This window comes from Kogia breviceps, chromosome 5 (genome assembly GCF_026419965.1).
Source record: "Kogia breviceps isolate mKogBre1 chromosome 5, mKogBre1 haplotype 1, whole genome shotgun sequence".
Lineage (NCBI taxonomy): Eukaryota > Metazoa > Chordata > Mammalia > Artiodactyla > Physeteridae > Kogia > Kogia breviceps.
This window is the reverse complement of record NC_081314.1, coordinates 133,707,437-133,734,854: the sequence shown is the minus strand read 5'-3', so window position 1 is coordinate 133,734,854 and position 27,418 is coordinate 133,707,437.

The window sequence follows — 27,418 nt, the reverse complement described above, 5'->3', positions numbered from 1 at the left end:
CCCAAAATAATCATTTTATTTTTTCAAGATTTAAAATTGTAATTATTGAAAACTTTTCCTTCATGAATTAGTTAAGGTAGACATAGATAATTATGCTCATTTGTGTCATGATAGAAGAAATTAGCTCATTTACCAGTAAGGCAGACAGTGTCAATTTCTTTTAGTGGCAAGGATAACTCTTTCAGATTATCTCAAGGCATTTTTAATGTTTTTAATTTAAGTTTTTAAAATAAAGAGTCACATGGAGACAGAGAAAGCAGGGATCAGCTTCACAGCCCGGTTTAAGGGATCTGAGGAAGAGCTGTAGGACCAGCCCTTGTGGTGACAGCCCCAGTTCAGGAAGCCGAAGTGTCTAGTGTGGTGACTTTAACAGACAGAGGCTCTGGAGTCTTCAGCAACAGGAACTTGGTGCTCTTCCAAGATGCTAGACTCTCTCTACCACTCTTGCAACTACCACATTACATCTCTCTCCCAAATTCTGTGACTCCCCCCTCCCCCATTCAGCTCTTTTTCTTCTTTCTCACCCATGGGTTTTTTTTTTTTTTTTTTTTGGTATCATGGCATCTATGTTGTTCATTCTTTGTATATTTTTCAACTTCTTCATCTTCTACCAATTGACTGATTTACCTTTTGTATTTCTGGTTTGAATTGTCCCCAAAAGAAAAAAAAAAAAATGAATCAGCTAAGTTGATTATTGTCATCTATGGTTGGATGTAATTTTGTTTATCTCAGGTCACCTACTGGATGTGATGGCAAAGCCTTGAGATTCTCAGCCCTGATGCTTTGGCTTAACCAGGTGTGTTGGCTCACAGAAAACCTATGTGTTAATGGATGTTACATAACAAAGCCATCTATGTGTAAGGAACCCCTTAACATTGCTTCCTAGGCAGAGCCTGTGGTGTGAGGGTAGCAGTTTCCCACAGAGTTAAGCAATGGGTGGACAAGAAGCTTGATAGGCTTTTATGGTACACAAAGTCAGAGTTCTTCTTACATTTGGTTCACCTTGTCTAAGTATGGCTTCAAGAAAGTAGAGTCTCTGTTTACAATGCGAGAATTTTATTTGCCACATAATTCGTGAGTCCACCTTTCAACGATCTAAGAGATGTTTTGAGATCTGTGAACTTTCAGCTATTAAAAAGCTTGTATTACTCTCAGATGTCCATTGGTATGGGAGAGAGTACACGCTGCATTTAATAGTCCCGATCTTCTTGCCAGCTACATCTGGGGCTGGCATGGAAGTTGTCTCACAACATCACAGTTTCCTTATCCTTTGACTGAAATGCTCCCTGTGCATATGCTGCATACAGAGAACACCAAAGTAGATAGTATCTAATTGCCACAAGCAGATGAATCACCTCTAGGAAGCTTGTGATAGTCAACAAAACTTGGACAATTTGTTTATCTATTTGGGCTCAGAAGAGTTTCCAAGCAAGTTGCATTTTGGATTTCTGGAATACCTATTATATAGTAGGTGAAGAGATGCTAGGCTGCAAATAAAGGTTTTTTTTTTTTTTTTTTTTTTTTTTAATGAGAAAAATCCAAATCCATTGGCATTCATAGATAGTTGGAAATGTCATTTACTGGGGATAACAGTAAATTATAAAGAAATGGATGGGTCTGCACACACCCGTTAGTAACCATAATTGGGAGCTTGTGGAGAGGAAGGGTGAATAATCCATGCCAGAAGGAAAGAAGCGTTATGCATGTAGTAAATCATTTTTGTAGGTCACATGCTACCAGTGAGTGTCCTAGCAATTTGCAATAGTAATTTCACATTATTTCTGTACCACTAAGGAATAAATTTAAAGAAATCAGTCAATTAATTTCATATCTATTAATATACCATATCAATAAATCATAGCTATTATAAGGATTAGAGTAAGATAATAATAAATCAATTTAGCACACAACCCAAGTTTGTTGAATGTCTGTAACATGAAAAGCATCAAGCTTGGTAATAGATAGCTTGAATAGCTCAGAGCAAAAGCTGTGGAGTCAGAGAGTCTGGGTTTGAATCTCAGCTCATGCTTTAACCAGTGTTGACCTTGGGCATATGATTTAACCTCTCTGAATTCCGGTTCGCTCATCTGTAGAACTAGAATAATACTGAGGATAATCTACTTCACAGGGTTGATGTGAAGTCTTGATATGCAAGCAAGGTGCTCAGACCCTGGCTTTTAGTATGTGGTCAGTAAATACCAGCTGTATCTTATTGGCAAAAAGAGTGATACACACACAAACACCTACCTTACTGGAAGAAAAAGGAATATAACAAGTGCTATGAGGCAGAATAAAATAAGTGCAAACAAACTAACCATTAACTTCCTAAAGTTTATGGACAGGGAGTGATTAATTCCAACTTGGGTGACCAGAGGAAAGTTAATGGAAATTTTGACTGTAACTTAGAGAGAAGGAGGTCCTATAAAGCCTACAGATTTTGGTAAATCTATATTTTCACAGTCCCCCAAAGACTCTCATTTTGCAAATGAAAACAAAGAGCTCAGAGAGATTAAATAACTAATGCAAGGTCACACAGGTGGTAAGCAGAAGCATACCGAGAGACCTAAATTTGTCAGATTAGAGTGGTCTACGTTTTAAAAATGGCCACATTAAGATTTTTTAAATATATGATATCATTAAAGATTTTTTCCCTAAACATTTTCTCAAGCTATAGAGATGGCTTTTACTACAGTAGTTGTTTTAATTTATATAAGGCAGATTTCTGTACATAAAAGAACAGATTTTGAGGCCAAATCAATAGTTTTACAGTTTATGTAATAGCTTTTCTCCTCGCTTATTTTTTTCCAGCTTTATTGAGATAAAATTGAGATGTAACACTGTATTAGTTTAAGGTGTACAATGTAATGATTTACTATGCATAAACATATATTTTGAAATTATTATCAAAATAAGGTTAGTTAACACATTTACCACATCAAAGAATTTTTTTTATGATGAGAACTTTGAAGACTTCCTTTTTAGCAACTTTCTAACATGCAATACAATATTGTTAACTATGAATATCATATTGTAATTACATCCCCAAAGCTTAATAATCTTTTAATTGGCAGTTTGTAAACTTTGAACCATCTTCACCCTTCCCCCGTCCCAAAAGGTCACATTTAAATAGTCCTGGAGAGATGAAGCATAAAAACAAATTTATTTTACATATCCTCATTGCAAATAGGGTTTTCCTTGTGTTCTGTACTTAATAAGATAAGCCAATTCAGACTTACAGGTGGGGCCTGAAATAAATCTACAATTTGGAATTTGAAAACAGAAGAAATACTCTGAAAGTCAAAATTGTCTTAAGAACCATTTGGAAAAAATCTTGGTTCCCATGGTTTTGTTCATATGTTTGGAAAAATGCATTTAAGTAATAAAATACCAAGTATGCTTAAAAATATGATCCATTAAGTCCATCTACCTCACTACAAATAACTCAATTTTGTTTCTTTTTATGGATGAGTAATATTCCACTGTATATATGTGCCACATCGTCTTTATCCATTCATCTGTTGATGGACACTTAGGTTACTTCCATGTCCTGGCAATTGTAAATAGAGCTGCAATGAATATCGTGGTACATGACTCGTTCTGAATTATGGTTTTCTCAGGGTATATGCCCAGTAGTGGGATTGATGGGTCATATGGTAGTTATATTTTTAATTTTTTGAGGAACCTCCATACTGTTCTCCATAGTGGCTGTATCAATTTACAATCCCACCAACAGTGCAAGAGGGTTCCCTTTTCTCCACACCCTCTCCAGCATTTATTGTTTGTAGATTTTCTGATGATGCCCATTGTAACAGGGGTGAGGTGATACCTCATTGCAGCTTTTTTTTTAAACATCTTTATTGGAGTATAATTGCTTTATAATGGTGTGTTAGTTTCTGCTTTACAACAAAGTGAATCAGTTATACATATACATATGTCCCCATATCTCTTCCCTCTTGCATCTCCCTCTCTCCCACCCTCCCTATCCCAACCCTCTAGGTGGTCACAAAGCACCCAGCTGATCTCCCTGTGCTATGCAGCTGCTTCCCACTAGCTATCTATTTTACATTTGGTAGTGTATATATGTCCATGACAATCTCTCACTTTGTCCCAGCTTACCATTCTCCCTCCCCGAATCCTCAAGTCCATTCTCTAGCAGGTCTGGATCTTTATTCCCATCTTGCTCCTAGGTTCTTCATGACCATTTAAAAAAAATTCCATATAAATGTGTTAGCATACAATATTTGTTTTTCTCTTTCTGACTTACTTCACTCTGTATGACAGAATCTAGGTCCATCCACCTCACTACAAATAACTCAGTTTCATTCCTTTTTATGGCTGAGTAATATTCCATTGTATATATGTGCCACATCTTCTTTATCCATTCATCTGTTGATGGACACTTAGGTTGCTTCCATGTCCTGGCTATTGTAAATAGAGCTGCTATGAACATTGTGGTACATGACTCTTTTTGAATTACGGTTTTCTCTGAGTATATGCCCAGTAGTGGGATTGCTGGGTCATATGGTAGCACTATTTTTAGATTTTAAGGAACCTCCATACTGTTCTCCATTGTGGCTGTATCAATTTACATTCCCAGGGCTTCCCTGGTGGCGCAGCAGTTGAGAGTCCGCCTGCCGATGCAGGGGACACGGGTTCGTGCTCCGGTCCGGGAAGATCACACATGCCACTGAGTGGCTGGGCCCGTGAGCCATGGCCGCTAAGCCTGTGCGTCCAGAGCCTGTGCTCCACAACGGGAGAGGCCACAACAGTGAGAGGCCCACCTACCGCCAAAAAAAAAAAAAAAAAAAAAAAAAATTTACATTCACACCAACAGTGCAAGAGGGTTCCTTTTTCTCCAAACCCTCTTCAGAATTTAGTGTTTGTAGATTTTTTGATGATGGCCATTCTTACTTGAATGAGGTAATACCTCATTGTAGTTTTGATTTGCATTTCTCTGAAGATTAATGATGAGCATTCTTTCATGTGTCTGTTGGCAATCTGTATATCTTCTTTGGAGAAATGTCTATTTTGGTCTTCTGCGCATTTTTGGATTGGGTTGTTTGTTTTTTTAATGTTGAGCTGCATGAACTGCTTGTAAATTTTGGAGATTAATCCTTTGTCAGTTGCTTCATTTGCAAATATTTTCTCCCATTCTGAGGGTTGTGTTTTCATCTGTTTATGGTTTCCTTTGCTGTGCAAAAGCTTTTAAGTTTCATTAGGTCCCATTTGTTTATTTTTGTTTTTATTTCCATTTCTCTAGGAGGTGGAGCAAAAAGGATCTTGCTGTGATTTATGTCATCGAATGTTCTGCCTATGTTTTCCTCTAAGAGTGTGATGGTGTCTGGCCTTACATTTATGTCTTTAATCCATTTTGAGTTTATTTTTGTGTATGGTGTTAGGAAGTGTTCTAATTTCATTCTTTTACATGTAGCTGTCCAGTTTTCCTAGCACCACTTATTGAAGAGGCTGCCTTTTCTCCACTGTATATTCTTGCCTCCTTTATCAAAGATAAGGTCACCATATGTGCATAGGTTTATCTCTTGGTTATTAAGTAGTGTGTTGCTTAGCTTCCATGTGTTTCTATTTCTTACAGGTTTTTTCCTGTAATTGATGGTCTCATAGCATTGTGGTCTGAAAAGATACTTGATATGATTTCAATTTTCTTAAATTTACCAAGGCTTGATTTGTGACTCAAGATATAATCTATCCTGGAGAATGTTCCACGAGCACTTGAGAAGAATATGTATTTTGTAATTTTTGGATGGAATGCCCTATAAATATCAATTACTTCCATCTTGTTTAATGTATCATTTAAAGCTTGTGTTTCCTTATTTATTTTCATTTTGGATGATCTGTCCATTGGTGAAAATGGAGTGTTAAAGTCCACTACTATGATTGTGTTATTATTGATTTCCCCTTTTATTGCTGTTAGTATTTGCCTTATGTATTGATGTGCTCCTATGTTGGATGCATAAATATTTACAATTGTTATATCTTCTTCATGGATTGATCCCTTGACCATTATGTAGTGTCCTTCTTTGTCTTATGTAATACTCTGTTTTAAAGTCTATTTTGTCTGATATGAGAATTGCTACTCCAGCTTTCTTTTGATTTCCATGGAATATCTTTTTCCATCCCCTCACTTTCAATATGTATGTGTCCGTAGGTCTGAAGTGGATCTCTTCTAGACAGCATATATACGGGTCTTGTTTTTGTATACATTCAGCCAATCTATGTCTTTTGGTTCGAGCATTTAATCCGTTTACATTTAAGTTAATTATTGATATGTATGTTCCTATTACCATTTTCTTAATTGTTTGGGGATTTATATTTTTAGGCATTTTCCTTCTCTTGTGTTTCTTGCCTAGAGAAGTTCCTTTAGCATTTGTTGTAAAGTTGGTTTGGTGGTGCTGAATTCTCATAGCTTTTGCTTGTCTGTAAAGGTTTTAATTTCTCCGTCAAATCTGAATGAGATCCTTGCTGGGTAGAGTAATCTTGGTGTAGATTTTTCGCCTTCATCACTTTATATATGTCCTGCCACTCCCTTCTGGCTTGCAGAGTTTCTGATGAAAGATCAGCTGTTAACCTTATGGGGATTCCCTTATGTGTTATTTTTTCCTTGCTGCTTTTAATATTTTTTCTTTGTATTTAATTTTTGACAGTTTGATTAATATGTGTCTTGGCATGTTTCTCCTTGGATTTATCCTTTATGGGACTCTCTGTGATTCCTGGACTTGATTAACTATTTTCTTTCCCATATTAGTGAATTTTTCAAATATAATCTTTTCAAATATTTTCGCAGTCTTTTTCTTTTTCTCTTCTTCTTCTGGGACCCCTATAATTCAAATGTTGGTGCATTTACTTTTGTCTCAGAAGTCTCTGAGACTGTCCTCAATTCTTTTCATTCTTTTTCCTTTATTCTGCTCTGCAGTAGTTATTCCCACTCTTTTATCTTTCAGGTCACTTATCCATTCTGCCTCAGTTATTCTGCTATTGATCCCTTTTAGAGAATTTATAATTTTATTTATTGTGTTGTTCATCACTGTTTGTTTGCTCTTTAGTTCTTCTAGTTCCTTGTTAAACCTTTCTTTATTTTCTCCATTCTATTTCCAAGAGTTTGGATAATCTTTACTATCATTATTCTTAATTCTTTTTCAGGTAGACTGCCTATTTCCTCTTCATTTGTTAGGTCTGTTGGGTTTTTGCCTTGCTCCTTAATCTGCTGTGTGTTTCTCTGTCTTCTCATTTTGCTTAACTTCCTGTGTTTGGCGTCTCCTTTTCGCAGGCTGCAGTTTCATAGTTCCCGTTGTTTTTGGTGTCTGTCCCCAGTGGCTAATTTTACTTCAGAATGTTGTGTAGGCTTCCTGATGGAGGGAACTAGTGCCTGTGTTCTGGTGGATGAGGCTAGATCTTTTCTTTCTGGTAGGCAGGTCCATGTCTGATGGTGTGTTTTGGGGTGTCTGTGGCTTTATCATGATATTAGGCAGCCTCTGTGCCAATGGATGGGATTTTGTTCCTGTCTTGCTAGATGTTTGCCATATGGTGTTGTCCAGCACTGTAGCTTGCTGGTTTTTGAATGGAGTTAGGTCTTGGTGTTGAGATGGAGATCTCTGGGAGTTTTTCACCATTTGATATTACGTGGAGCTGGGAGGTCTCTGTGGAATAGTGTGCTGAACTTGGTTCTCCCACCTCAGTGGCACAGCCCTGATTCCTGGCTGGAGCACCTAGAGACTGTCTTCCTCACAGCTAAGAATAAAAGGGAGGAAAAAAAGAAAGAAAGAAAGAATAATATAAAATAAAATAAATTTTTAAAATAAAAAATAATTATTAAGAAAATTTTTTAAAAAAATCATTTATTAAAAAACTGGACAGACAGAACCCTAGGACAAATGGTAAAAGTGAAGCCTTGCAGACAAAATCACACACAGAAGCATACACATACACATTCACAAAAAGAGAAAAAGGGAAAAAAAAAATATATATCATTACTCCCAAAGTCCACCTCCTCAATTTGGGATGATTCGTTGTCTATTCAGGTATTCCACAGATTCAGGGTACGTCAAGTTGATTGTGGAGATTTAATCTGCTGCTCCTGAGGTTGCTGGGAGAGATTTCCCTTTCTCTTCTTTGTCTGCAGAGCTCCCTGCGTTCAGCTTTGGATATGGACCTGCCTCTGCGTGTAGGTCGCCTGAGGGCATCTGTTCTTCACTCAGACAGGACAGGGTTAAAGGAGCAGCTGATTTGGGGGCTCTGGCTCACTCGGGCTGGGGGGAGGGAGGGGTACGGAATGCGGGGCAAGCCTGCGGCTGCAGAGGCCAGCATGACATTGCACCAGCCTGAGGTGCCATGTGTTCTCCAGGGGAAGATGTCCCTGGATCATGGGACCCTGGCAGTGGCGGGCTGCACAGGCTCACGGGAGGGGAGGTTTGGAGAGTGACCTGTGCTCACACACAGGCTTCTTGGAGGTGGCAGCAGCAACCTTAGCGTCTCATGCCCGTCTCTGGGGTCCGCGCAGATAGCCTCGACTCACGCCCGTCTCTAGAGCTACTTTAAACGGCGCTCTTAATTCCCTCTCCTCGCACACCAGGAAACAAAGAGGCAAAGAAAAGTCTCTTACCTCTTCTGCAGTTCCAGACCTTTTCGTGGACTCCCTCCCGGCTATCTGTGGAGCACTATCTCCCTTCAGGCTGTGTTCACGCCGCCAACTCCAGTCCTCTCCCAGGGATAGGACCGAAGCCCGAGCCTCAGCTCCCAGCCCCCGCCCGCCCCGGCGGGTGAGCAGACAAGCCTCTCGGGCTGGTGAATGCCGGTCGGCACCGACCCCTGTGCAGGAATCTCTAGGCTTTGCCCTCCGCACTCCTGTGGCTGCACTCTCCTCCGCGGCTCTGAAGCTTCCCTCCTCCACCACCTGCAGTCTCCGCCCATGAAGGGGCTTCCTAGTATGTGGAAACTTTTCCTCCTTCAAACTCCCTGAGGTGCAAGTCCCATCTCTGATCTTTTGTCTCTGTTTTTTCTGTTTTCTTTTGCCCTACCTAGGTACGTGGCGAGTTTCTTGCTTTTTGGGAGGCCTGAGGTCTTCTGCCAGCGTTCAGTAGGTGTTCTGTAGGAGCTGTTCCACATGTAGATGTATTTCTGATGGATTTGTGGGGAGGAAGGTGATCTTCATGTCTTACTCTTCTGCCATCTTGAAGCTCTCCCTGGTAACGTTCTCATTGCAGCTTTGATTTGCATTTCTCTAATGATTAGTGATGTTGAGCATCCTTTCATGTGTTTGTTGGCAATCTGTATATTTTCTTTGGAGAAATGTCTATTTAGGTCTTCTTCCCATTTTTGGATTGGGTTGTTTGATTCTTTGATATTGAGTGCATGAGCTGCTTGTATAATTTGGAGATTAATCCTTTGTCAGTTGCTTTGTTTGAAAATATTCTCTCCCATTCTGAAGCCTGCCTTTTCATCTTGTTTATGGTTTCATTTGGTGTGCAAAAGGTTTTAAGTTTCATTAGGTCCCATTTGTTTATTTTTTATTTTATTTCCATTTCTCTAGGAGATGGGTCAAAAAGGATCTTGCTGTGATTTATGTCATAGAGTCTTCTGCCTATGTTTTCCTCTAAGTTTTATAGTGTCTGGCCTTACAATTAGGTTTTTAATCCATTTGAGTTTATTTTTGTGTATGGTGTTAGGAGGTGTTCTAAATTCATTCTTTTACATATAGCTCTCCAGTTTTCCCAGCACCATTTATTGAAGGGATTATCTTTTCTCCATTGTATATTCTTGCATCTGTTATCAAAGATAAAGTGACCATATGTGCATGAGTTTGTCTCTGGGCTACTATTCTGTTCCATTCATCTATATTTCTGTTTTTGTGCCGGTACCGTACTGCCTTGATTAATGTAGCTGTGTAGTAGAGTCTGAAGTCAGGGAGTCCGATTCCTCCAGCTCCATTTTTCTTTCTCAAGATTGCTTTGGCTATTCAGGGTCTTTTGTGTTTCCATACAAATTGTGAAGTTTTATGTTCTAGTTCTGTGAAAACTGCCATTGGTTGTTTGATATGGATTGCATTGAATCTGTAGATTGCTTTGGGTAGTACAGTCATTTTCACAATGTTCATTCTTCCAATCCAAGAACATGGTATATCTCTCCATCTGTTTGTATCATCATTAATTTCTTTCATCAGTGTCTTATAGTTTTCTGCATACAGGTCTTTTTCCTCCTTAGGTAAATTTATTCCTAGGTATTTTATTCATTTTGTTGCAATGGTAAATGAGAGTGTTTCCTTAATTTCTCTTTCAGATTTTTCATCATTAGTGTATAGGAATGCAAGAGATTTCTGTGCATTAATTTTGTATCCTGCTACTTTACCAAATTCATTGATTAGTTCTATTAGTTTTCTGGTAGCATCTTTAGGGTTCTCTATGTATAGTATCATGTCATCTGCAAACAGTGACAGCTCTGCTTCTTCCTTTCCAATTTGGATTCCTTTTTCTTCTCTGATTGCTGTGGCTAAAACTTCCAAAACTATGTGGAATAATAGAGGTGAGAGTGGACAACATTTTCTTGTTTCTTAACTTAGAGGAAATAGTTTCAGTTTTTCACCATTGAGAAAGATGCTGGCTGTCGGTTTGTCATATTTTGCTTATCTTATGTTGATGTAAGTTCTCTCTATGCCTACTTTCTGGAGGGTTTTTATCATAATCGGTGTTGAATTTTTCTCAAAAGCTTTTTTTGCATCTATTGAGATGACCATATGGTTTTTTTCCATCAGTTTGTTAATATAGTGTATCACATTGATTGATTTGCATATATTGAAGACTCCTTGCATTCCTGGGGTAAACCCACTTGATCATGGTGTATGATCCTTTTAATGTGCTGTTGGATTCTGTTTGCTAGTATTTTGTTGAGGATATTTGCATCTATATTCATCAGTGATATTGGCCTGTAGTTTTCTTTCTTCGTGGCATATTTGTCTGGTTTTGGTATCAGGATGAGGGTGGCCTCGTAGAATGAGTTGGGGAGTTTTCCTCACTCTGCTATATTTTGGAAGAGTTTGAGAGCTCTTCTCTGTATGTTTGATAGAATTTGCCTGTGAAACCATCTGTTCCTGAACTTCTGTTTGTTGCAAGATTTTTAGTGAAAGTATCAATTTCAGTGCTTGTGATTGGCCTGTCTATATTTTCTATTTCTTCCTTGTTCAGTCTCAGAAGGTTGTGCTTTTCTAAGAATTTGTCCATTTCTTCCAGGTTGTCCATTTTATTGGCATACAGTTGCCTCTAGTAATCTCCCATGATCCTTTGTATTTCTGCAGTGTCAGTTGTTACTTCTCCTTTTTCATTATTTATTTTCATTGATTTGAGTCTTCTCCATTTTTTTCTTGATGAGTCTGGCTAATGGTTTATCAATTTTGTTTATCTTCTCAAAGAACCAGCTTTTAGTTTTATTGACGTATGCTATTGTTTCCTTAATTTCTTTTTCATTTATTTCTGATCTGATCTTTATGATTTCTTTCCTTCTGTTAACTTTGGGATTTTTTTGTTCTTTCTCTAGTTGCTTTAGGTGTAAGGTTATGTGTTTTATTTCAGATTTTTCTTGTTTCTTCGGGTAGGATTGTATTGCTATAAATTTCCCTCTTAGAACTGCTTTTGTTGTATCTCAGAGGATTTGGGTGGTCATGTTTTCACTGTCATTTGTTTCTAGGTACTTTTTGATTTCCTCTTTGATTGCTTCAGTGATTTCTTGGTTATTTAGTAGTTTACTGTTTAGCCTCCATGTGTTTGTATTTTTTACAGATTTTTTCCTGTAATTGATCTCTAGTCTCATAGGATTGTGAATAGAAAAGATATTTGATATGATATCAGTTTTTAAAAATTTAAAATTTTAATTTAATTTGTGAGACAAGTTATGATTCATCCTGGAGAGTGTTCCATGAGCACTTGAGAAGAAAGTGTGTTCTGTTGTTTTTGAATGGAATTTCCTATAAATATCAATTAAGTCCATCTTGTTTAATGTGTCATTTAAAGCTTGTGTTTCCTCATTTATTTTCATTTTGAATGATCTGTCCACTGGTGAAAGTGAGGTGTTAATTAATGTGTTACTGTCGATTTCCCCTTTTATTGCTGTTAGCATTTGCCATATGTATTGAGGTGCTTCTAAGTTGGGTTCATAAAGATTTACAATTGTCATATCTTCTTCTTCGATTGATCCCTTGATCATTATGTAGTGTCCTTCTTTGTCTCTTGTGATAGTCTTTGTTTTAAAGTCTATTTTTTCTGATATGAGAATTGCTACTCCAGCTGTCTTTTGATTTTCATTTGCATGGCATGTCGTTTTCCATCCCCTCATTTTCAGTCTGTATGTGTCCCGAGGTCTGAAGTGGGTCTCTTGTAGAGAGCATATATATGGATCTTGTGTTTGTATCCATTCAGCAGTCTATGTCTTTTGGTTGGAGCATTTAATCCACTTACATTTAAGGTAGTTGTTGATATGTATGTTCCTTTTACCATTTTCTTAATTGTTTCTGGTTTGTTATGGTAGTTCTTTTCCTTCTTTTGTGTTTCCTGCCTAGAGAAGTTCCTTTAGGATTTGTTTTAAAGCTGGTTTGGTGGTCCTGAATTCTCTAGATTTTTCTTGTCTGTAAAGGTTTCAATTTCTCCTTCGAATCTGAATGAGATCCTTGCTGGGTAGAGTAATCTTGGTTGTAGGTTTATTCCTTTCATCACTTTAAATATGTCTTGCCACTCCCTTCTGGCTTGCAGAGTTTCTGTGAAAAATCAGCTGTTAATCTTATGGGGATTCCCTTGTATGCTATTTGTTGCATTTCCCTTGCTGCTTTTAATATTTTTCATGGTATTTATGTTTTGATAGTTTGATTAATATGTGTGTTGGCATTTTCTCCTTGGATTTATCCTTTATGGGACTCTCTGTGATTCCTGGACTTGTTTGACTATTTCCTTTCCCATATTAGAGCATTTTTCACCTATAATCTTTTCAAATATTTTCTCATCCCTTTCTTTTCCTTTTCCTCTTCTGGGACCCGTATAATTCGAATGTTGGTGTGTTTAATGTTGTCCCAGATGTCTCTGAGACTGTCCTCAATTCTTTTCATTCTTTTTTCTTTATTCTGCTCTGCAGTAGTTATTTCCACTATTTTATCTTTCAGGTCACTCATCCGTTCTTCTGCCTCAGTTATTCTGCTATTGAATCCTTGTAGAGAATTTTAAATTTCATTTATTGTGCTGTTCATCATTGTTTGCACTTTATTTCTTCTAATTTGTTTTTAAACGTTTCTTGTATTTTCTCCATTCTATTTCTATAAATAGATTTTGGATCATCTTTACTATCATTACTCAGAATTGTTTTTCAGGTAGTCTGCCTATTTCCTCTTCATTTGTTAGGTTGGTGGATTTTTACCTTACTCATTCATCTGCTGTATTTCTCTGTCTTCTTAACTTACTGTGTTTGGGGTCTCCTTTTCACAGACTGAAAGTTCGTAGTTCCTGTTGTTTTTGTTGTCTGCCCCCAGTGGGTAATGTTGTTTCAGTGGGTTGTGTAGGCTTGTTGGTTAAGGGGACTGGTGCTTGTGTCCTGGTGGATGAGGTTGGATCTTGTCTTTCTGGTGGGCAGAACTATATCTGCTGGTGTGTTTTGGGTGTCTGTGACCTTATTATGATTTTAGGCCACCTTTCTGCTAATGGGTGGGGTTGTGTTCCTGTCTTGCTAGTTGTTTGGCATAGGGTGTCCAGCACTGTAGCTTGCTGGTTGACGAGTATGCTGGGTCTTAGTGTTGAGATGGAGATCTCTGGGAGAGCTTTCACTGATTGATATTATGTGGGACCTTGAGGTCTCTGGTGGACCAATGTTCTGAACTCGGGTCTGCCACCTCAGAAGCTCAAGCCTGACACCAGGCTGAGAACCTGTCAGACATTCGGCTCAGAAGAAAAGGGAGAATAAAAGAGAAAGAAAGAAAGAAAGAAAGAAAGAAAGAAAGAAAGAAAGAAAGAAAGAAAGAAAGAAAGAGAAGAATAAAATAAAATAAAGTTATTGAAATAAAAAAATTTAAAAAGTATTTAAAAATAGGAAATATAAAAGTAGTAAAAAAAAGAAAGAAGAGAGCAAGCAAACCTTAAAACAATTCCACCAATTATAACAAGCACTAAAAACTATATGAAAAAAACACAAAAAAATGGACGGACAGAATCCTTGGAGAAAAGCAAAGCTAAACAGACAAAATCACACAAAAAAGCATACTCATACACACTCAGAAAAAGAGAAAAAGGAAAAAAATATATATTTATATTAAAAAAAAGGAAGAAAGCAACCAAACCAATAAACAAATCTACTAATTATAATAAGCTCTAAATACTAAACTAAAACATAAAACCAGGAACAAATTAGATGTAGAAAGTCAACCGCAATTCTACATTTGCTACCAAAGTTTACCACCTCAATTTTGGGATGAGTCATTGTCTATTCAGGTATTCCAGAGATGCAGCATATATCAAGTTGATTGTGGAGATTTAATCTGCTGCTCCTGAGGCTGCTGGGAGAAATTTCCCTTTCTCTTCTTTGTTCACACAGCTCTTGGGATGCAGCTTTGGATTGGCCCCACCTCTGCGTGTAAGTCACCTGAGGGCATCTCTTCCTGCCCAGACAGGACGGGGTTAAAGGAGCAGCTGATTAGGGGCTGTGGCTCACTCAGGCTGAGGGGAGGGAGGGGTACGGAATGCGGGGCGAGCCTGCAGTGGCAGAGGCCAGTGTGATGTTGCAACAGCCTGAGGTGCGCCCTGTGTTCTCCCAGTGAAGTTGTCCCTGGATCACGGAACCCTGGCAGTGGTGGGCTGCACAGTCTCCTTGGAGGGGAGGTGTGGATAGTGACCTATGCTTGCACACAGGTTCTTGGTGGCTGCAGCAGAAGCCTCAGCATTTCATGCTCTTCTCTGGTGTCCGTGCTGATAGCAGCAGCTTGCGCACTTCTCTGGAGCTCGTTTCGGCATTGCTCTGAGTCCCTTCCTCTCGTATACCCTGAAACAATGGTCTCTTGCCTCTTAGGCAGTTCCAGACATTTTCCTGGACTCCCTCCTGGGTAGCTGTGGTGCACTAGCTCCCTTCAGGCTGTTTTCATGCAGCCAATCCCTGTCCTCTCCCTGGGATCTGAACTCCAAAGTCCAAGCCTCAGCTCCCAGCCCCTGCCGGGCCTGGCAGGTGAGAAGACAAGCTTCTCAGGCTGGTGAGTGCTGGTTGGCACTGATCCTCTGTGCGGGAATCTCTCCACTTTTCCCTCTGCAGCCCTCTTGCTGTGCTCTCCTCCGTGACTCTGAAACTTCCCCCCCACCGTCCACCCCTGTCTCTGCCAGTGAAGGGGCTTCCTAGTGTGTGGAAACTTTTCCTCTCCTCCTTCACTGCTCCCTCCCAGAGGTGCAGGTCCTGTCCCTATTCTTTTTTCTCTGTTTTTACTTTTTTCTTTTGCTCTACCTATGTACGTGGGGAGTTTTTTGCCTTTTGGGTAGCCTGAGGTCTTCTGCCAGCATTCTGTTGGTTTTCTTTAGGAGTTGTTCCACATGTAGATATATTTTGATGTATTTGTGGGGAGGAAGGTGATCTACACCTCTTAATACTCTGCCATCTTGAAGGTCCCTCTTTCTAGTATATCTTTAAAAACACTTTCTAATTTATGTCTGGGGTTTATCGAGCTGTGTTATAGCATATACTTTAACAATAATGCTGAGAGACATAGAATTATAGAATATTAATATTAGAAAGGACATTAAAGGTTATTATTATTATTTTAAAAAACCCATCTATATAATGCTTGGTAGTTGCCAGGCATAATTTAACATTCTTTACCAATTTTAACACATTTGAACCTCATAGCAACAATACGAGTGGTAAGTAGCATCATTACTTCCACTTCATATATGGGAAAATTGAGAGCCATAGAAAGGGTAAGTGTGTACATTTCTACACTAACTACCCAGAGTTAGTGCAGACTTCACAAGTTAAGGGCACTATCTTTAAACAGAATGCTTTTACTTTGTTTACCAGCTGCAAGCTCTGGGGATTCTCAGGCTACTCATGCTTTTGACAAATGGCTACAAATCTGGGGGTTCACAGAACTCAGGAAAGCACTATACTTATGACTGCAACTTTATTATAAAGATACAAATCTGGACCAGTGAAATGAAGAGATGTAAAGGTCAAGGTCTGGAGGGTCCCAAACATAAAACTTCCATGTCATCTTGACATATCACCATCCTGGCACATGTGTATCACCAATCAGGAAGCTCAGCCAAGCTCTGATGTCTAGAGTTTTTATCTGGATTTCATTATCTAGGTGTGATTGATGAAATAATGAGCCACACAATTGAACTCAACCTCTAGCTCTTTTTTCCTACCTGGAGGTTGGGCAGAAGTCATCTGGCTGAAAGCCCCAACCCTCCGATTGCATGGTTGGTCTTTCTGGCATGACATAGCCCACCCCATCCTAAAACTATTTTGGGACCCACCAGGAGTCACCTTGTCTGCAAATGCTCTTTATCTGTAGGCAATTCTGCTCTAATATCAGCCTCCTTCAATTCTCTCATTGAATGAATTTTATCTTGTTTAATCGCTACAAGAATTCCTGAGGGAAATGTTATTCTCAGTTGATAGAGAAGATACAAAATGAGATTCAGATAAGTTATATTTCCACTTGTATATGGAATCATAACCCAGGAGAAAACATTTGTTTCTTTTCACCATCAATTGGTAGCACAGGTCATTGAAAACATTCTAAAAAGTTAAAATCATGACTCTCATACAGATATAAAGTGAACACATGTTAAAGATTTTTATTTATCTCATATTAATGAGGATCCCAGGTAGAAGATACAACTAGTTCAAAGAAAAAGTAAAATAGCAGAGATATTTATGAATCAGAAATACTGAAATGAATTGCAAATCTTTGCAAAACCGGATCTCTTTTGGATGTGAGGAGAGTTGTCTCTTCAAATGAGAGAATTTGTTTGCATGTCTATAGACAAGAATTATTTGCATCACCATCAGTTATCTACTAAAGGCAATGAAAGATCAAGAGTTTCCTTAGAATCAGAATCAGATAACAGAAGGTTGTGCTCTAAAGGATGAGTAGCTTTACATGTAACACATTTTTCTACACCATCAAACTAAGATTGATCAGGTTATCAGTTTGAGATGCCTTTATCTCTTCCTACAAATAGAATCATTTAAGACCTTAACTACCTTCAAGTTTTTAAATTCTAGGATATCTTTGCTTATATCTTAATTGCAGAGACTCATGTTTGAAAAGGTTGTTTGACTCCCTGGAATTCTAAATGAAACATTCCTAGAAGCCTAGGGAACTTCTTGGGATGTATAAAGCTAAAAGAGAAAAACTTCTGCCATCTAGGAATAGTCCTAATATATTATTAAAAGAAATAAAACTTACCCAGAATTGCGTTTGCAAGAGAACATCTATATGAGTAGAAAATTCATGCAGTATGGAGAGGTAAAACATTAAAAAGTAAAGGACACTTTACCCACCCCCAGGTGGCTCTCCAATATTATCTACTATTAGCAATGTATATGTCTTTTTTATTACCTAAAAGAGAGTATATAATACAATGTTCTGAAACTTACATTAAAAAATAATATATATTGGAGAGTTTTACATATATGTGAACACAAATCTACTCCATTATTTTTACCAGTGACATAGAATCCCATTGTAAGATGAACCATATACATTGTGGAAATAAAGGAAGACTACGCAAATGAGAATGGAGAGAGGTCATTGATTCAGAGTTTGTCATAACAAAGGGGTCATCGACCATTGCTTGTGTTTTGTAGATACTCAAATGCTATCAAGGGACTGGGAAATCTTTATAGTGAAAAGGGAAAGGTTTAGGTATGTACTATTTCTGTTTCATACCTTTTTATTTCTCCCATATCCTCTTTCCCAGAGGCATTATTTAGCTCTATTTTCTAATTGCTTCTCCTGGAATTTGTGCAACTTCATAAATAATGTGCATCTCCATAAATACTGTGTGTATCCTGCCATGTTATAATTAATGAATTTTAGGGAATATCTACTTACTGGATATTATGGTGACTCAGGATTGAACTCTCTTATACTGTATCTTGTGCTTTCTTACCTCTTCTCAATAGAGTTATATTAGTGTTTATTCTATTTGACATTCGTTGGACTTCCTTTACCTGAGGAATCATGTCTTTCAAAACTTTGGGAGAAATCTCAGCCATCATCTTTTTGAGTATTATCCTTCCCCTTCTCCCTATAATTTACCTCTAGAGCTCAGAATAGACTTTAAGACTTTCTTACCCTTTTCTCCATGTCTTTTAACCTCATATTTTCCATATAATTTTTTCAGATGTATCATCCAACTCACTGATTCCCTTTTCAACTTTGTCTATTCTTCTGCTTTACATGTGTGTTCTTTTAAATTTTAATTACTATATTTTTCACTTCTAGAAATTCTTTAGTTTTCAAATCTTCTTTGTCATTTTTATAGTTTTGCTTCAATCCCCTCTTTGATTTCCTTGCACATATTTCCTTACATATATTTGATTTCCTTACACATATTTATTATTCCTTACACATATTTGTTTATACATAGTTACTTTATGCTCTTTATCTAATATCTCAGATCTTTATGGATATGCTTTGGTGTTACAACTGATTTTCACTGAACATAGTTTATTACTTTAGATTACTTCTGAATTTTTTTTAATGTGAGTGTATGCTTATTGTAACCACCTCTGGGAATTCTGTGAGGTTTGGGTGAAAGGTAATTTTATTTAGAAGGGAATTGCCCTTGTTCCTATGAAATAACCAGGGGTACTATCGACTGGTGTCCATTTTTAACTAAAATTATCACCCTGGGTTTTTGCATAGCACATAGTATACATTTATGCCATGGTGGGTGGCTTTGTTTTTTTGGTTTTGAAGAAATGATTGACTTTCTTTTCTTTCTATCTCTGTTGTAGAGTTTTTCTTCTTTTTCATTATTTTTTCTAGGGTGTGGCTCTCCTTCAGCCTCAGCTTTATATAGGGTTGTCATTAGTCTGGTTCTCTGCTCTACCCAGATCCAAGCCTTAGTTGGCAGTACTCCAGGCCTCTCTACCACCTACCCAAGCCCTCTGACCACCAGACCACGAAGCTCTGATGATGTCCTTAGGGTATGGGACAGTTCTCATTCCTGGAGCAGTGCTTTCACCTTAATGAGATCTGATTTCTCTTATTTCCTTGTATGTTCTACTTATTTCAAAAGTTTTATTTTCCTGGCATTTTTTTTTTTTTTGAGATATATTTCAGGAAGATTTTGGAATCTTTAGTCCAAGAAATTACTGGAAACAATTTTTTAGTTGCCTTTATATATTGTAATAAATTCATTTAATTTTCTTCCTCAATCATATGCAGAAGATGCAAGGCAGAACTATGTTTATTTTACTAGTAAGTACTGCTTCCATTACTACTGGTATGGGTTTGCTGAAGAAAGCAAAATCTTTACAAGTTAGACCCAAGTTCCTGAATCCTAAATCTATTGAGAATTCATATAAAATATTGTGTTGAATGGCAGCTCCACCAGAATATCACCAAATTGTTGATAAAACAAAGCTGAGTTTATTCTTACTGTGGAAAAGAGAACACTACTTTGAGAGAACCTTGTTAGTATCTCAGATGGAGGAGGAAAAAATTGAGTATTTGTGAGATTTTGAACTCTGGTTTAAGGCAGGTCTTTCAGTGCAGGGACTTGGTTGTGATTGGATAAGAATCATAATATAATTGTTTAGTTCTGTTGTATATAGCAAAGATTTTGAAATAAGGGTTTCAAAGAGTCTTGGGCTATAATTTTTCTTTTGGTTCTTTCTATTGAAGATTTGATGGGTATTTCAGGAAGATCTTGGAATGAAAAGTAAAGTGATTTGCAACTTTATATTCCTGGAATAGTAAAGTCCTGTGGATGGAAACCGTAAGATGTATGAGTGTAGAAACTTTCAGTTCTCAAGTGGAAAATAGTAGCTGTTTGAGAACACTTTATAAAATGGTACAACTTAATGATAAAAGGAACATCATTCACAGAACCATGCAGTGCTGCACAGTTTGAACAAAATATGGCTATGGTGCTAAATGCACTTTTCTCAACAAAACTTCCAATTGTGATATAATGATAGATGTGCTCTCTGAAATTATATAATGTAATTAAAATGATGAGATACTTTTTGGCACTTGGATTTATAAAATCTGAGGTGACATGTTCAGGAGACTACATTATTGAGATGTTCATTGTGATGCCTTTAGCCCTATTGTAAGGATCTTTTTTTCTTCTGTAATCCCATCAACGTTCTCAGATTCCCTCACACATGGACAACCAGAGGCCAGAAAAGCCTTTTTTTTTTTTTTAACATTTCTTGATATGATTTTTAAAATTTTTTTATTTTTATTTATTTATTTATTTTTAAACATTTTTATTGGAGTATAACTGTTTTACAATAGTATGTTAGTTTTTCCTTTACAACAAAGTGAATCAGTTATACATATACATATGTTCCCATATCTCTTCCCTCTTGCATCACCCTCTCTCTCACCCTCCCTATCCCACCCCTCTAGGTGGTCACAAAGCACAGAGGTGAACTCCCTGTGCTATGCGGCAGCTTCCCACTAGCTATCTAATTTACATTTGATAGTGTATATATGTCCCTGCCACTCTCTCACTTCGTCACAGCTTACCCTTCTGCCTCCCCATATCCTCAAGTCCATGCTCTAGTAAGTCTGTGTTTTATTCCTGTCCTACCACTAATCTCTTTATGACATTTTTTTTTCCTTAGAGTCCATATATATGTGTTAGCATACGGTATTTGTTTTTCTCCTTCTGACTTACTTCACTCTGTATGACAGACTCCAGGTCCATCCACCTCATTATAAATAACTCAGTTTCATTTCTTTTTATGGCTGAGTAATATTCCATTGTATATATGTGCCACATCTTCTTTATCCATTCATCTGTTGATGGACACTTAGGTTGCTTCCATATCCTGGCTATTGTAAATAGAGCTGCAATGAACATTTTGGTCCATGAGTCTTTTTGAATTATGGTTTTCTCAGGGTATATGCCCAGTAGTGGGATTGCTGGGTCCTATGGTAGTTCTATTTGTAGTTTTTTAAGGAACCTCCATACTGTTCTCCATAGTGGCTGTATCAATTTACATTCCCACCAGCAGTGCAAGAGGGTTCCCTTTTCTCCACACACTCTCCAGCATTTATTGTTTCTAGAGTTTTTGATGATGGCTAATCTGACCGGTGTGAGATGATATCTCATTGTAGTTTTGATTTGCATTTCTCTAATGATTAATGATGTTGAGCATTCTTTCATGTGTTTGTTAGCAATCTGTATATCTTCTTTGGAGAAATGTCTATTTAGTTCTTCTGCCCATTTTTGGATTGGGTTGTTTGTTTTTTTGTTATTGAGCTGCACGAGTTGCTTATAAATTTTGGAGATTAATCCAGAAAAGCCTTTTTTGAGGGTTGCATGCTTTGGATGAAAGGGAAAGAATTCCTAAGGGGCCCTTCTGGCTTGAGTCTTGCTTTTGTGCCCAATAATCTAAAGATATTGTATATCATTTAATCTAAGACACTATCAGTTGGAAGAAGAGCCATTGTTTTATGTATTACAACAGAGAAACCCTACCAATTGAACTATGTAGTAATGCTCTCTTATAACCTAGAATTTTTATTTTATAGTCATTAAAATAGTTCTTTTATATCTAGAGATGTATTTTTTATCACATATCATTCTTTAGTATAGGTGAAAAGAACAAATGCCAAGTAAATTGTTTATTCTTAAGATGATTTCACATAACACCTCTTCAGAAATAGTTTTTGACTTGGAGGCATTGATGTTGGTGCTTTTCCAACAATATCATCATCTGTGCCATTAAGAATGTTGGTAGCTCAGCATTTCTTAAGAATACTCCTCTGCTCTTTCTGAAATTCTCTTCCAATGACACCTATTTGGTAAATCTTGATGCAACATGTAAACTCTCTGGATCTTATGAGCCAATATCAAGGGAAGATTTTCAGGTAACAGTCAGGATTCACATTTCTTCATCAAATCATCCTTAAATAGTTTGTTGGCTGATAGTTATACCACCAGGATAAATAACCAATTTGGTTTGTATGAGGTAATGGCAATTATAGTATGACAACAGCCTGGCTACTAGCAATTATAAGATATCATTAAGTGTGTATCTTAGAATGAATGAAATGAAAATTTGTATTAAAAAAGCTACCAACTATAGTATTTCTTCTTAATCTTTCCTAATTTATTCTCTACTATATAATTTTGTTAACTTGATTTTCTTAGCTCTCTGGGAGAACTTCATTCTTACTTTAAATATTTACCTCTAGGACTGAGTAAGCTGGCAAACCCTCTGCAGAGACTTGGAGGGCTGGTCCCCTTTCCATTTTTTTTTTTTTTTTTTTTACAAAAGGAATAGGAAAGAGATTTATTTGAGCCAAACTGAGGACTATAGCTTGGAAGCCAGCTTCCCAGATTACTTTGAGAAACTGCTCTAGAGAAGCCTGGTTTTCAGTACAGTTTTATGTCTTGTGAGAACAAAGAACATCAAGCAAGTCAGGGATACATTCCTTCAAGGTAAAAAAAAAAAAAAACAGATCAGCTCATGCACAGCTAGTCAGTATGGCCTTGGCACTTGGGAAGGAAGTCTTAGTATGGAAGGAGTACCAGCATTGGTCTCCCAGGAAGGGAGGCATTTAATCTTTATTTTTAGCATGGACATTCTTTACTTCTGGTCAATGCACACTTTTCTTTAATAATTAAAGCAGATGTACAATGTATGTTTGATAGGCCACAAACAGGCTATTTTAGTTAGCATAAAATGCAAGTTAACTCATGTATAAGCCAGAATGACTTGCCCATACCTCAATATGTGAACATTTCTTTTTATCACAGGTTACCAGAAATTTAGTATCTTAATCTCAACCTGAAGGCTATAATGTACAATTTGCAGAATGATATTTTACTGGTAAAACATATTTGATTCCTGGGTGGTATAAGAGGAAGTTTCAGTTGCAAGCTAGTATATGACATCAAATTAAGGAACTGGCCTTGGAAAGTACACCATCTGAGAAAGAGATGTGATACTAATATGTCCCTTTTGGATTAAGTTATATAACTCAAGGTGTCCGTGTGTGAGCTGAACTATCATCTGGTCCTGGAATGAAGTGAGACTAATAAATTCACTTAAAATGTCAGCTTCAGTTTAAACTATAAGAACTGAGTGGTCTCCAAACAGAAAACCCAATAACTCGGTCCTTTGCTATTCAAGTTTCTTTAACACTCAGCAATAAACTAATCCCCAACTGGTAGAGTAACCTCAGCGGTTCTGACTCCTTTTTAATAAATTTGTATGATATGCTGCTGATTGTAATATTTTAAGGGAAAGCATAAAAACAGTTTACATATTTTGGAAATATATTCTCTAGTCTTTAGGAATGTAGTAAAGAATTATATCTACTCTACATCATCAACAATGACTTTTAAGGCATTAAAAAAATTGGTTGTTTTTTTTTTTTTTTTGCGGTACGCGGGCCTCTCACTGTTGTGGCCTCTCCCGTTGTGGAGCACAGGCTCCGCGGCCATGGCTCACGGGCCCAGCCGCTCCGCGGCATGTGCGATCTTCCCGGACCAGGGCACGAACCCGTGTCCTCTGCATCGGCAGGCGGACTCTCAACCACTGCACCACCAGGGAAGTCCTACTTTTCTTTCTTAATGTATCAGCCATTCCAAGCTTCTATGAAGCTTTTTTGCATTTCAGGGTTTCCTAAGACCACTGGACTCTGCTCAGTTTTCTTTTTTAATTCGTAAATATAAAAGATTTATATGTTTGGTATGGAGAGGCAAGGGATTTACCCTTGTCCTTCTTAAGTTAACATAACAAGATTCATTGGTTCCAGAGCAAAGGCTGTAATCTACATTGGGTATCGAGGTATGGGGAACTCATTATTATTAAACTCTCATATACTTAAGTATAAATTCTGAGCTTGCTTACTAAATACAAAAGGCATGGCCCATGGTTTCTCTTGGTTTCTTTCTTAGTTTAACTTTCTAGATGAGGAAGGAAAACTTGTACACAAATTGAGAATAACAGCAGGAACAGTATATGTACGCAGCAGAATGAGGAGCAATGGCAATAAATGCTGACAGATGTTGAGGGGGAGGGGTAATTTTTGGCTGATGAGTTGGAGAGAGTTTAGTGTAGGAGGCATCGTTTGTGGTGAGTTTCAGTGACATTTTCTTTTCGCTGGTTTTACAGGGAACAGGGCAAGCCCTTTGCTTTTGCATGTGAAGGCTTTCTTTAGTTCATTAGAGTTTCTTGTTGTAGCAAAGCCAGTTGGACTTGGTAAAAATGGCTGGGATGGTGCACCAGAAACCAGGAATGCTGTCATTTTTTGCTTAAATGGGTGGGGAGAGGGGCGGGAAGCTAAACAGGATTCAGCAAGCAGCTTGTTGGGAAGCTCTGCCCATCCCATCTTCCCTTTTCTCCCAGGTTACATTCTTTTTCTGAACCATCTGACCTTGTAGGGCCCAGTACATAACTGCTCCCTGCCCTGAGGTGGAAAAGTATAATTCACTGGGCCCATCGAGATGGGAATGGGTCCAAGAGAAAGTGTAGCGAGAACTTTTCTAGGGTCTTCCTTTTTACTTTGTTCAGATTTGGGAAAGGATGGTGGTGGAGAATCACCTGCTTCTTTTGCAAAGAACCTCTCTGCCCACCTGCTTCCTGCAGCCACTGCTTCTCACCAAGCTCATTTACGTAAGAAGTGCATCAAATGGTAAAAGCCAAGTCCCATGTAAACTATATTCGGAAATTAATGATGTTCACTTTTAGTAACAAAATCTCAGTTTTTACATACTGTCAGGTTTCTGAATGATGTTTTAGAGATTCAGAATTGTCATTTGGCAATTGTTTGTACACGAAAATTTGCTGCCAAGCCTCTTTTATGCTTTGTCAGTCAAAATGACACTTGAAATTGTCAGATGGGACCTAAGCTACTTTCAGGGTAAGGAGAGTTTTGGAATTAAGCTTTTTCAAAGCAAGTTTAGCACCAGAGTGAAAAGCTGAACTTTGAATTTGGAAGAAAGCAAAACTGGAGCCTTCTGCACTCCCTGAGGGTGAAACATTCTTCAGTATTTCCAAGCAAAGGATCGGACCTGGGCTAATGTCCTTAGTGTTAGACTAAGGACTATGCATACTTTAAAATAAATAAAAATTGCTACACTTTTTGAATGGGCACATATGTCTTTCCTGTCCCATTTTATTTTATTTTTTTGTGGTATGTTTACTTAGTTCTCTTAAATATTTATCCTTTTAAATTCACAACTTAAAATGTACAAATCTAATAAAAGCCTGTTGTTTTAAAAAGAACTAATAAAATTTAAAAAATCTTAGTTTCACTGCCTCATTCAAGACAACATTTACATTTAAGTATGTTTGTATTTCCTTTACTAAGATAGTTTTTTTTTTTCTTTTAAATCGTGGTTATCTTCATTGCTAAGGTATAATTTTCAAAAAGGTAAAATCATGACTCATGAAAATGTAAACATGTATCAAAGATGATATTAAACTCCCTAATTAATGAGAGAACCAGGAAGATGTTCAAACTTGTTCAAATGAGAATTTGAAGAATATATAAATATAAACATATATACACACACATAGTCAGGAATGCTGACATGAATTTACTAATAGGTGGAACAAAACTGATTAATATCCTACAGGATGATAAAATATAATCTAATGATGTATGTTTAGTGTCATCTGCAGGCTGGGGATAAATATTTCTACTAACAAACTTCATTTGCAGTGATATAAATAAGAATTATTTGTGTCACCATCAGTTTTCGGCAATGTGACTTCTACCTCTGCAGAGCTTTAAAATCACCTAATCATTAGAAATAGAATCAAATGTACATAGTTTAAAAGAATCAGATAAACCCTGGCTTCCATAACTCCACTGAAAGGACAACCAGTAATCTCTTTTGCCCATTTTTAACTGTTGGACAATTTTCCTGACATTACATTAAAAAAAAATTATTGGAGTATAGTTGATTTACAATGTTGTGTACTGCAGGTGTACAGCAAAGTGAATCAGTTATGCATCTACATATACCCACTCTTTTTTTTTTAGATTCTTTTCCCACATAGGCCATTACAGAGTATTGAGTAGAGTGCCCTGTGCTATACAGTAGGGTCTTATTAGTTATCTATTTTATATATAGTTGTGTGTATATGTCAATCCCAATTTCCCAATCTATCCCTCCCCTCCACCTTATCCCCTGGTAACCATAAGTTTGTTCTCTACATCTGTGATTCTACTTCTGTTTGGTAAATAAGTTCATTTGTATCTTTTTTTTGATTCCACATATAAGTGTTATCATATGATATTTGTCTTTCTCTGTCTGACTTACTTCACTGAGTATGACAATCTCTAGATCCATCCATGTTGCTGCAAATGGCATTATTTTGTTCTTTTTTATGTCTAAGTACTATTCCATTATACATATGTACCACATCTTCTTTATCCATTCCTCTTTTGATGGACATTTAGGTTGCTTCCATGTCCTGGCTATTGTAAGTAGTGCTTCCATGAACATTGGGGTACATGTATCTTTTTGAATTATGGTTTTCTCCTGGTATATGTCTAGGAGTGGCATTGCTGGGTTGACATTACATTTAATTACATTTCTGACTTTGGTGAGTGGTAAATCTAATTCTTTTCAGGTGTCATTTTGGATGGAGCCATGATATGTTGTACATCCTTACAAGTTCATTAGTTATGGTATAAGCCCTAAAATTAAGGTCCAATATTATGTGCTGCCTTGACATCTGAGGAAACTGAGAGGCCTTGAATGGTCCAATTGCAAGTTCTCCTCCCCACTCTTCTCCCATTGATATTGACCTTTAGTCAAACAACTCTTCTTATCAAGGGGACAAGGCACATTTCCTGCTTAATCCTGAGTAGATATGGTGTTCTCTGCCAACCCACATAGTAATTCAAACAAGCCAATCACATCCTCCTGTGGTAACCAGGGGCACCTCACCCTCTTGATACTACAAAGCCTGCCTCCCACAGACCTTGGTTTTTCACTCTGGGCCCAAGTGCAACCCTTGTGTGTTTCTGTGCAATGTCTTTGGCTCTCAGGCTATGAGTATCTGTGACTAATGCTACTGTCAGTCTTATCTGTCCTGTGTTGGGTATAAGGGTTCAGCCATCACCATAGTTGGAGGGTAGGAATCTTGCCTTCATCAATAGGTAAATAGGGGGTGATTAGAACATCAGTTTAGAGGGTTGAATAAGAGCAGAGCAGGGGAAGGGAAAATAATATATCTA